At 42.2% G+C, this 12036-nt stretch overlaps 1 protein-coding gene across 1 annotated transcript in view; it reads right to left on the bottom strand.

The window, feature by feature from the left end:
• Positions 1–6219, bottom strand: part of LOC115122145 (histone deacetylase 7-like) — an 81412-nt gene extending 75193 nt beyond the window's left edge. The window contains exons 1-2 of the mRNA XM_029651336.2: positions 5850–6219; positions 5464–5568 (exon numbers count right to left, since the gene is read on the bottom strand). The gene's annotated coding sequence lies outside the window, so the exon portion shown is untranslated. The remainder of the gene's footprint in view (positions 1–5463; positions 5569–5849) is intronic.
• Between the last annotated feature and the right edge of the window lie 5817 nt (positions 6220–12036).

Here is a 12036-nt window from a genome sequence, read left to right as displayed (position 1 = left end):
AGATACTGTTGTGAAGAAGTTTAAAGCCGGATTTGGATACAAAAAGATTTCCCAAGCTTTAAACATCCCAAGGAGCACTGTGCAAGCGATAATATTGAAATGGAAGGAGTATCAGACCACTGCAAATCTACCAAGACCTGGCCGTCCCTCTAAACTTTCAGCTCATACAAGGAGAAGACTGATCAGAGATGCAGCCAAGAGGCCCATGATCACTCTGGATGAACTGCAGAGATCTACAGCTGAGGTGGGAGACTCTGTCCATAGGACAACAATCAGTCGTATATTGCACAAATCTGGCCTTTATGGAAGAGTGGCAAGAAGAAAGCCATTTCTTAAAGATATCCATAAAAAGTGTCGTTTAAAGTTTGCCACAAGCCACCTGGGAGACACACCAAACATGTGGAAGAAGGTGCTCTGGTCAGATGAAACCAAAATTGAACTTTTTGGCAACAATGCAAAACGTTATGTTTGGCGTAAAAGCAACACAGCTCATCACCCTGAACACACCATCCCCACTGTCAAACATGGTGGTGGCAGCATCATGGTTTGGGCCTGCTTTTCTTCAGCAGGGACAGGGAAGATGGTTAAAATTGATGGGAAGATGGATGGAGCCAAATACAGGACCATTCTGGAAGAAAACCTGATGGAGTCTGCAAAAGACCTGAGACTGGGACGGAGATTTGTCTTCCAACAAGACAATGATCCAAAACATAAAGCAAAATCTACAATGGAATGGTTCAAAAATAAACATATCCAGGTGTTAGAATGGCCAAGTCAAAGTCCAGACCTGAATCTAATCGAGAATCTGTGGAAAGAACTGAAAACTGCTGTTCACAAATGCTCTCCATCCAACCTCACTGAGCTCGAGCTGTTTTGCAAGGAGGAATGGGAAAAAATGTCAGTCTCTCGATGTGCAACACTGATAGAGACATACCACAAGCGACTTACAGCTGTAATCGCAGCAAAAGGTGGCGCTACAAAGTATTAACTTAAGGGGGCTGAATAATTTTGCACGCCCAATTTCAGTTTTTGATTTGTTAAAAAAAGTTTGAAATATCCAATAAATGTCGTTCCACTTCATGATTGTGTCCTACTTGTTGATTCTTCACAAAAAAATACAGTTTTATATCTTTATGTTTGAAGCCTGAAATGTGGCAAAAGGTCGCAAAGTTCAAGGGGGCCGAATACTTTCGCAAGGCACTGTATAGGACCTACACACAACATACAGAAGCCTAGGCCTAATAAGAGAGGGAGATGAGGCAAAATGTGAATCATTGAATAATTATCAGCAGAGTTTCTTGTTCTTGTTCCGGATTACCGAACGGGCACGCAGGACACGTGCACCGGGACCCCCGACTTCCAGGGGGACCTTAACCAATAAACAACAAATTTGTTTTAAAACTGCACATTTTTCTTTATGCATATGGCAAAATGTGTTGAAATGCAGGCTTTGGCACACACACACACCTTATTTGTGCCACATCCCCTCTCATCCCTCCTGTAGTATGCGAGCTCCTTTTTAGCAGTCTTTTATTTTATTTTATTAAACGATACAATCGTATATGTCATGATGTTTTATGTGTACTTAAAGGACAACATTTGACATCGCCCTATCCTAATGTCATGAGACTGACTTGATGCATGTGCTGACTTGATGATAGATACAGTATAACACAGGTGTGACACATTACACCAAAAGTAACCATTGTTGATGAGGCATTTGATATTTATATCGTATCAATGCACCTCTCAATAAATAACTCTACATTTACATAATTTAGCAGATGCTCTTATCCAGAGCGATTTACTGTAGTGAGTGCATACATTTTTCATACCTCTTTTCTGTCCAGTACCCCATGGGTATCAAACCCACAACCCTGTTGCTGCAAATGCCATACTCTACCAACTGAGCCACACGGGACAGTAGTTTGAGACAAACATGCGCGCGCACACACACAGACACACACACACAACATACAATTCCAACACTCTGTGTACATTCCAATGTAAATACCTACAACCACAGTGACAGGCACACAGCATTATAAAAGAGGAAATAGGGCATACATGACATCACTAGATTCTTCAGTGGTAATTGTAACCGTAAAACTCAATATTCATCCAAACCATTTAAGTGTGTGTGTGGTCAGCTGAATTGATGTAAAACCAGGAAGAGGCAACAATGATGTTCACCTCTCGTCTTTTCTAGCCCACAACACTGTCCCCATTGTCAGCACTGCTCTCTCTCACTGCTCTCTCTCACTGCTCTCTCTCACTGCTCTCTCTCACTGCTCTCTCTCACTGCGCTCTCTCACTGCGCTCTCTCACTGCTCTCTCTCACTGCGCTCTCTCACTGCGCTCTCTCACTGCTCTCTCTCACTGCTCTCTCTCACTGCGCTCTCTCGTACAGCCGGGAAACACTGGGGATTTTAGGTTAGCCAGTGGTTTTTCAGTAGAAAATACACACGTACAGTTGCAATAGCCTAATGTGTCAGGTGGTGTGAGGTGTAGTAGCCCAATGGGTGCCACTCTGTAATGCTCCCCAGTGATTTGTCTCAGGCACGACATCACAAACAGATCTGTGACCAAGCTAAAGTAACTTTAATTCCCATAAAAGTCTACCAAGAGACGGTACAGCATGTTCAGTTGCTGGAGGGAAACACAAAAATAGCAACAAGCGTATTATTGAGAAAATAACAATCACTTCATTGATGCATATCAATTGACTAGCAACCAAAGTCATTGTGGTGGTCTTCTTTCTAAAGAGAAAGGGTAATGGCCATCCATTTGATATTCAATAATAAATGTACTGTTAATTAATAACTTGGCACGTTTTGTGTGTACCCAGTGTTCTTTTAAACAGAAATCATATAGTCGATCAAACAAGAGTTTCAGACAAGCAGACAAAACATGAAGCAGACTTAATTCCATGAGGAAAACAGTCCTAGTATTGGAGCCAAACTGCCTCCTGTTGTCACCCTGTCCAATTTGTACATTTTCCAAGCAATAGCACACAATACTTTACACAATACTTTACTGTCACGTTCTGACCTTTATTTCCTTTGTTTTGTCATTATTTAGTATGGTCAGGGCGTGAGTTGGGGTGGGCAGTCTGTTTGTTTTTCTATGATTTGGGTATTTCTATGTTTCGGCCTAGTATGGTTCTCAATCAGAGGCAGGTGTCATTAGTTGTCTCTGATTGAGAATCATACTTAGGTAGCCTGGGTTTCACTGTGTGTTTGTGGGTGATTGTTCCGGTCTCTGTGTTTGCACCAGATAGGGCTGTTTTTGGTTTTCCACATTTATTGTTTTGTAGTGTTCGTGTTTATCTTTTTTTTATTAAACATGAATCAATATAACCACGCTGCATTTTGATCGGCCTCTCATTCACCACAAGAAAACCGTTACATTTACACAATACTTTACATATACCATCGATAAGAGACATTACTGTGCAGCTGTATTCATCGACCTGGCCAAGGCTTTTGACTCTGTCAATCACCACATTCTTATTGGCAGACTCAACAGCCTTGGTTTCTCAAATGATTGCCTCGCCTGGTTCACCAGGCTACTTCTCTGATAGAGCTCAGTGTGTCAAATCGGAGGGCCTGTTGTCCGGACCTCTGGTAGTCTCTATGGGGGTGCCACAGGGTTCAATTCTCGGGCCGACTCTTCTCTGTATACATCAATGATGTCGCTCTTGCTGCTGGTGATTCTCTAATCCACCTAACCCTATGCAGACGACACCATTCTGTATACTTCTGGTCCTTCTTTGGACACTGTTACTAACCTCCAGACGAGCTTCAATGCCATTACAACTCTCCTCCTTCCGTGGCCTCCAACTGCTCTTAAATAAAAGTAAAACTAAATGCATGTTATTCAACCGATCATTGCCCGCACCTGCCCGCCCATCCAGCATCACTACTCTGGACGGCTCTGACTTAGAATACGTGGACAACTACAAATACCTAGGTACCTGGCTAGACTGTAAACTCTCCTTCCAGACTCACATTAAGCATCTCCAATCAAAAATTAAATCTAGAATCGGCTTCCTATTTCGCAACAAAGCTTCCTTCACTCATGCTGCCAAACATACCCTCATAAAACTGACCATCCTACCGATCCTTGACTTCGGCGATGTCATCTATAAAATAGCCTCCAAAACTCTACTCAGCAAACTGGATGTAGTCTATCACAATGCCATCCGTTTTGTCACCAAAGCCCCATATACTACCCACCACTGCGACCTGTACGCTCTCGTTGGCTGGCCCTCGCTTCATACTCGTCGCCAAACCCACTGGCTACAGGTTATCTACAAGTCTCTGCTAGGTAAAGCCCTGCCCTATCTCAGCTCACTGGTCACCATAGCAGCACCCACTCGTAGCATACGCTCCAGCAGGTATATGTCACTGGTCACCCCCAAAGCCAATTCCTCTTTTACTCGCCTTTCCTTCCAGTTCTCTGCTGCCACTGACTGGAACGAACTGCAAAAATCAATGAAGCTGGAGATTCCCATCTCCCTCACTAGCTTTAAGAACCAGCTGTCAGAGCAGCTCACAGATCACTGCACCTGTTCATAGCCCATCTGTATACAACCCATCTATCTACCTCATCCCCATACTGTATTTATTCATTTTGCTCCTTTTGCACCACAGTATCTCTACTTGCACATCCATCTTTTGCACATCTACCATTCCAGTGTTTAATTGCCATACTGTAATTACCTCGCCACCATGGCCTATTTATTGCCTTATAACTCCCTTATTTGACCTAATTTGCACTCACTGTATATATACTTTGTTTTCTACTGTATTATTGACTGTATGTTTTGTTCATTCCATGTGCAACTCTGTGTTGAACTGCTATGCTTTATCTTGGCCAGGTCGCAGTTGCAAATGAGAACTTGTTCTAAACTAGCATACCTGGTTAAATTAAGGTGAAATCAATTGTAAAAAATATACCAAGTTCCCAAAAGACTATGTATGGGCTGGTTTTCCAGACAATCCTGGGCATAAAAGCTATTTCAATGGAGATTCCCCATTGAGTATGCTCTTTTATCCAGGACAGGGCTTAATCTGTGTCCCCGAAACCACCCCCAATACAAATGACCTTGACTAACCTGTAACCCTCATATTGACATTTCAGGTAAAGTGATACTAATACAATGTCACACGGTTTAGATCATTTTTAAAAATCTCATCAACACACACACACACACACAGTGAATTAAGTTGGGTTGGAGAAAGAGAGGAAGAGAAAGAGGGATGGAGAAAGAGAGGAAGAGAAAGAGATTTGGAATTGAGGTGTCAATTCCTCTGGCATGGCTCATGTGAAACTGTGTAACTATTTCCTCACACTACGACCTCATCCCGCCTATTGTCTGTGTGTGTGTAATACTCTCATTTGTCCAGTTTTTTTCCCTCTCTCTCTCTACCTTGATATTGGTGAAATATGGAATCCTACCTGTCACTGTCGAAAAACGTATTTCAGGTCCATCTGTCTCTATTTCAGTTCCAGATTCTATAGGTCCATCTGTCTCTATTTCAGTTCCAGATTCTATAGGTCCATCTGTTATGTAAGGAAAAACAATCATGAATTTTACAACATTCAGCACTGAGCGCGTTTTGAGGTGCATCATCACTTTAGAGTTAATTCTGAAGCACAAGACAACGCAACAGGTATACATGCATTATCAACAACGTGTGTAAATGCAAAAGCTCGTTGACATTTCACACGCGCTAAAACATCGCCCCAATTCTTCCATTAAAATGTAAACCAAGGATTCAAGATGATATTGCAAATTCAAATTGTACAAAATACAAGAGTGGACCAAATAATAAGTAACCTACCTCAGTCACTAGGCTATTTGACACATTTGCGATCCGTTTTCTACCATCTTGACGAATGAAGTCTTCCACACTGATATTAATTAGCGAATAAAATGCAACAAGTGAGCAACATGTACACCAATTTTGCGATTCATGAGTTCCTCTTAAATGGTCCAACAGCACACTTGACAAAAAGGTTGTTGATACAGGCTAATGAAATATCTTGACAACTCTAAAAAAAAAATATATGGTTAACTTCTCTCTCACACATACACTGACACACGCCTCAGCGATGCGCGTCTATAATTGAAGACAAGACTAAAAAGTAGGCGAGACTTGTTGACTTCATCTGTCTAACTATCGCATTGTTGAAGCTAACTTGAAGCGGAGCTGTTTTTGAGCGGCTCTGTCAATCTCACGTTCATCTCATTTCAGGAACAGTAAACTGAACCAGTTTACTGAATCAGGGCTCCACCTGCTGAACCCATTACGATACTTCGCTCGTTTGTCCGAGAGTGCGCGCGCCCATTTTATCATACTGATCTACCTGTCTGACTCATGTCCACACACCGACACTGAATCAGCTCACTCTAAACACACACATGTACGTGATACAGAAACCGCACATTCAAGCAAACACACTGGCACTCTATCTCACACTTACACACACACACATACACACACTCAATCTAGAGATTGCATTATGATAATAATGAATATGCTATATCAAGGATGTGGTGTATTGTGTGAATGTGGTGTATTGTGTGAATGTGGTGTATTGTGTGAATGTGGTGTATTGTGTGAATGTGGTGTATTGTGTGAATGTGGTGTATTGTGTGAATGTGGTGTATTGTGTGAATGTGGTGTATTGTGTGAATGTGGTGTATTGTGTGAATGTGGTGTATTGTGTGAATGTGGTGTATTGTGTGAATGTGGTGTATTGTGTGAATGTGGTGTATTGTGTTGATGAAGAGGATTTCGAGTTTATACACAAAAACAGAAGCTCTGTCAGGTTGAATTGGGAGCTTCGCTGCACAGCTATTTTCAGGTCTCTCCGAAGATTTTCAATCGGGTTCAACTCCAGGCTCTGGCTTGGCCACTCAAGGACATTCAGAGACTTGTCCCGAAGCTACTACTGCGTTGTCTTTGCTGTGTACTTAGGGTCGTTGTCCTGTTGGAAGGTGAACCTTCGCCTCAGTCTGAAGACCTGACAGCTCTGGAGCAGGTTTTCATCAAGGATCTCTCTGTACTTTGCTCTGTTCATCTTTGCCTTGATCCTGACTACCATCACTCATTCATATATCCTTATGTACATATTCCTTATCCCCTTACACTGTGTATAAGACAGTAGTTTTGGAATTGTTAGTTAGATTACTTGTTGGTTATCACTGCATTGTCGGAACTAGAAGCACAAGCATTTCGCTACACTCGCATTAACATCTGCTAACCATGTGTATGTGACAAATAAAATTTGATTTGATTTGATTTGACTAGTCTCCCAGTCCCTGCTGCTGAAAAACATCCCCAGAACATGATGCTGCACCACCATGCTTCACCGTAGGGATGATGCCAGGTTTCCTCCAGATGTGACACTTGGCATTCAGGCCAAAGAGTTCAATCTTGGTTTCATCCGACCAGAGAATCTTGTTTCTCATGGTCTAATAGTCTTTAGGTGCCTTTTGGCAAACTCCAAACGGGCTGTCATGTGCCTTTTACTGTGGAGTGGCTTCATTCTGGACACTACCATAAAGGCCTGATTGGTGGAGTTCTACAGAGATGGTTGTCTTTCTGGAAGGTTCTCCCATCTCCACAGAGGAACCCTAGAGCTCTGTCAAAATGACCATCAGGTTCTTTAGTCACCTCCCTGACCAAGGCCTTTCTCCCCCCGATTGCTCTGTTTGGCGGCCAGCTCTAGGATGAGTCTTGGTGGTTCCAAAATTCTTCCATTTAATAATGATGGAGGCCCCTGTGTTCTTGTGGACCTTCAATGCTGCAGAAATGTTTTGCTACCCTCGCCCAGATCTGCGCCTCAACACAGTCTCGGAGTTCTACGGACAATTACTTCTGACATACGCCGTCAACTGTGGAACCTTATTTAGACAGGCATGTGCCTTTCCAAATCATGTCCAATCTATTGAATTTACCACAGGTGGACTCCAATCAACTTGAAGAAACATCTCAAGCATGATCAATGGAACAAGATGCACCTGAGCTCAATTTCGAGTCTTATAACAAAGGGTCTGAATACTTATGTAAATAAGGTATTTCTGTTTTTATTTGTTATACATTTGCATACATTTCTAAAAACCTGTTTTCACTTTGTCATTATTGGGTATCATGTGTAGACTGCTGAAGATTTTTATTTATTTAATCCATTTTAGAATAAGGCTGTAACGTAACAAAATGTTGAAAAAGTCAAGGGGTCTGAATACTTTATGAAAGTATTGTAAAAAAAATAATAATAATTGCAAAAGTTGTGCACTGGGCCTTTAATAGTCTGGTATTAGCACCAATAAAGCAGTCTCCAGCGCGGGCAAAAACCCACCCCAAACTACTTTCTGTGGCAATGACAAGCACATATCCTAAATTACGATTGGGGCCACAGTCAAACTCATGATTTAGGGCTGAACACCCTCGCCAAGAAGACCAGAGAGACACTACCTGTGTTGTATTCTGGTTTTGATAAACTCGTTGATATCACTTTGTTTTTAGTAGTTGTAATTTCCCTTCAGATGAATTTAGGAGAGACGAAGTGTAAACGGTGCCAGACTGGGTGACATGATCCCAAAAGATGAACTGATCTAATTTGAGTCTTGGTATCTGGTTTAATCCCCCTTGCCTGGCTACCCTTCCACATCTCTCCGGCTAAACGCCACACATGTTTCTTCTCCATGATGAGTAGATTTGATCCCCTCCCTGAAAACTTCTTGAATGCGAACACATTCAAACCGTTTTGACTGATCCCAGAAACTGATGGGTTGGGCTAGAGCCTAAAGTGGTGTTTCGGAAATAGTAATTGGTTAGATTGGTTAGAGACGATCCAATCGCTGATGACTTGTTTTGTACAATGCCACAAACTTTGACATCAGCAGAAAGGACTTCTACAATGGCCGTCTCAGACTGGATGTATGTAGAGATAGATAGAGCAGTGGAATTAAATTAATTATGAGTCGTCAAGCAATAATCCCCCTATTTGACCCTTGAAGTGGATCGTCCCAAATAATGTTAGAGTTATCTCCATGGACCGGCCCAACAGCATATTTTGTAGACAGGGTGGATTTGGTTTCTTCGGGACAGAGCTAAGGAGTGGCTGCTGATCTGACCGAGAATGACCAGGATTATGAGAGCTGTGACTGTGGAACAATGGAGGCTCCTCAGAGGAGGAAGGGGAGGACCATTATCCTCAGCGAATTTCCTAAAAATAAAAATAGAGAAACGTTAAAAAAGTTATCCTTTTTAGATAAAACTATACTAAATATATTCACATCCCCAAATAATTGATTAAAACACACTTTTTTTAAATGAAGGTCTACAGTAGCCTCAACAGTACTCTGTAGGCTAGCACCATGGTGATGCCGTAGGACAGCATGCAACAATTTCAATGATTTTGCTGAGTTACAGTTCATATAAGGAAATTAGTCAATTGAAATAAATAATTTGGCACCTAATTTAGGGATTTCACATAACTGGGCAGGGGTGCAGGCATGGGTGGGCCTGGGAGGGCATAGGCCCACCCACTTGAGAGCCAGGCTCACCCACTGTGGACCCAGGACCAGCCGATCAGAATGACTTTTCCCCACATAAGGACTTTATTACAGACAGAAATACTCCTCAGTTTCATCAGCCGTCCGGATGGCTGGTCTCAGACAATCCCGCAGGTGAAGAAGCCAGATGTGGAGGTCCTGGGCTGGCGTGGTTACACGTGGTCTGCGGTTGTGAGGCCGGTTAGACGTACTGCCATATTCTCTAATACGACGTTGGAGGCAGCTTATGGTAGAGAAATTAACATTCAATTCTCTGGCAACAGCTTTGGTGGACATTCCTGCAGTCAACATGCCAATTGCACACACCCTCAAAAATTGAGACATCTGTGGCATTGTGTTGCGTTACAAAACTGCACATTTTAGAGTGACCTTTTATTCTCCCAAGCACAAGGTGAACCTGTGTAATGATCCTTCTGTTTAATCAGCTTCTTGATATGCCACATCTATCAGGTGGGTGGATTGTCTTGGCAAAGGAGAAATGCTCACTAGCAGGGATGTAAACAAATTTGTGGACATGGAACATTTCTGGGATCTTTACATTTCAGCTCATGAAACATGGGACCAACACTTTATATGTTGCCTTTATATTTTTGTTTAGTATCGTGCTGAAAGCATAAGCTACAGCTAGTACTGCAGTGCATAACACATGGTGAGTAGTTGACTCAAAGAGAGAAAGACAATAGTTGAACAGTTTTTAACAAATTAAGTTCTTCAAAAGGAAGGAGAGGCAAGAGAAAGAGAGCTAGCAAAATTGACATTTGAATTTTAATTTGACTTTCACTTACTTAGCTAGCAAATGCAGCTAGCTAGTTAGTTTAGCCTACTCAAACATCCAGCTCAAACAGAGAGGGATGCTATGTTACCTAGCTGGCTATGACTATCCAACACTAATTTATTCATTTATTGCCACCGGGGCCCACCGGTGTAACTGCTAAACTGCTTGCTAACTGTACACTGTACAGCATGATTGTAGCGGGTTCTAATGAGTTAGTTCTAGTAGCTATGTTGTTGACTTGATGTTAGCTAATATGGTGACAATGATGTAGTCTGTGTGTAGAGGTTATGATATGAAGGTTTGGCTTGGAAAGGTTATTTTTACCTGCTCACAGACAACTGATGTTTTGTGCACTGAAGTCCACAAGCAAAGGGAAAAGGTGAGAGGAGGAGATTGCGTAGATGTAAGAAGGAATTATACAACGATCTGGCTGCTATGAAAGGGAACTATGTTTGTATCTGGCTGCTATGAAAGGGAACTATGTTTGTATCTGGCTGCTATGAAAGGGAACTATGTTTGTATCTGGCTGCAATGAAAGGGAACTGTGTTTGTATCTGGCTGCTATGAAAGGGAACTGTGTTTGTATCTGGCTGCTATGAAAGGGAACTGTGTTTGTATCTGGCTGCTATGAAAGGGAACTGTGTTTGTATCTGGCTGCTATGAAAGGGAACTATGTTTGTATCTGGCTGCAATGAAAGGGAACTATGTTTGTATCTGGCTGCTATGAAAGGGAACTATGTTTGCGTGTAATCAGGGGTGTATTCATGCCACTGATTCTGTTGAAAACGTTTCTTAAACGGAAGCAAACGGAACAAAATGGGGATAATCATACCTGAATTTGTCCAATATATACTCTTGTTTACAACTATTGGACTAATGATTACACCCTAGATCAGCTACGTAGATAGATGCATGCACGATTGTTCATGGCGGTATTGAATGTGTCAATGTCTGTTACCTTGATTACTCAAATTTCTCTCAACCTGTGCACGTTGTAAACTTTCATACATAGGCTAGGTTGTAGGAACCTTACGATGGGTATACGGAAAATTCGATCCCTGGGTGGCCATCCTCGCATTGAGAGGCACAGGCTGTTTTCACCACCCTCCATCTACGTATCTATCTCAGTCTCTCTCTGTCTATTCTATTTTTCTCTGTTCTGTTAAGTTCTGGAAGTAGGGGAGCACCCCCTGATAAATCACTACTTAATTATTTGTTTTCTTTTGGGGGGAGGGGCTCCTCCAAATTAGTGCACTAGGCCTTTATCACTCCTGTATGAGCAGAGCACCCCTATCCCAAAACATCAACCAAAGGCAAAATCTGTCAGTCTATCTGTCTCTCTCTGTAAGTGTGCGTGCATTTTGTATGTGTGTGGGCACACAGCGTGCGAGTGCGGCGAACCATGTCCAACACATCTCCCATGCCACTGTGTGTCATCACGGCCTCTGAGTAATGACTGCTGTGTCACTGAGTGGAACTGGGAATCTTTTCCAATGGCAAGGCAGTGTCGTGAGTTGACTTTAACATTCATCTGATGGCTGTTATTTATCTAATCAACTATGTTTAATTGTGACCCGATTAAATGAATCATGTAACAATGAATTAACTAGGTTCTGGGGCAGCACGAGAGCAGTTCTTTAAAGAGTTACCATCTTCCGAATTAAACTCT

The sequence above is a fragment of the Oncorhynchus nerka genome, linkage group LG2 (assembly GCF_034236695.1).
Source record: "Oncorhynchus nerka isolate Pitt River linkage group LG2, Oner_Uvic_2.0, whole genome shotgun sequence".
Taxonomy (NCBI): Eukaryota; Metazoa; Chordata; class Actinopteri; order Salmoniformes; family Salmonidae; genus Oncorhynchus; species Oncorhynchus nerka.
This window is presented reverse-complemented; position numbering and strand designations above follow the sequence as displayed.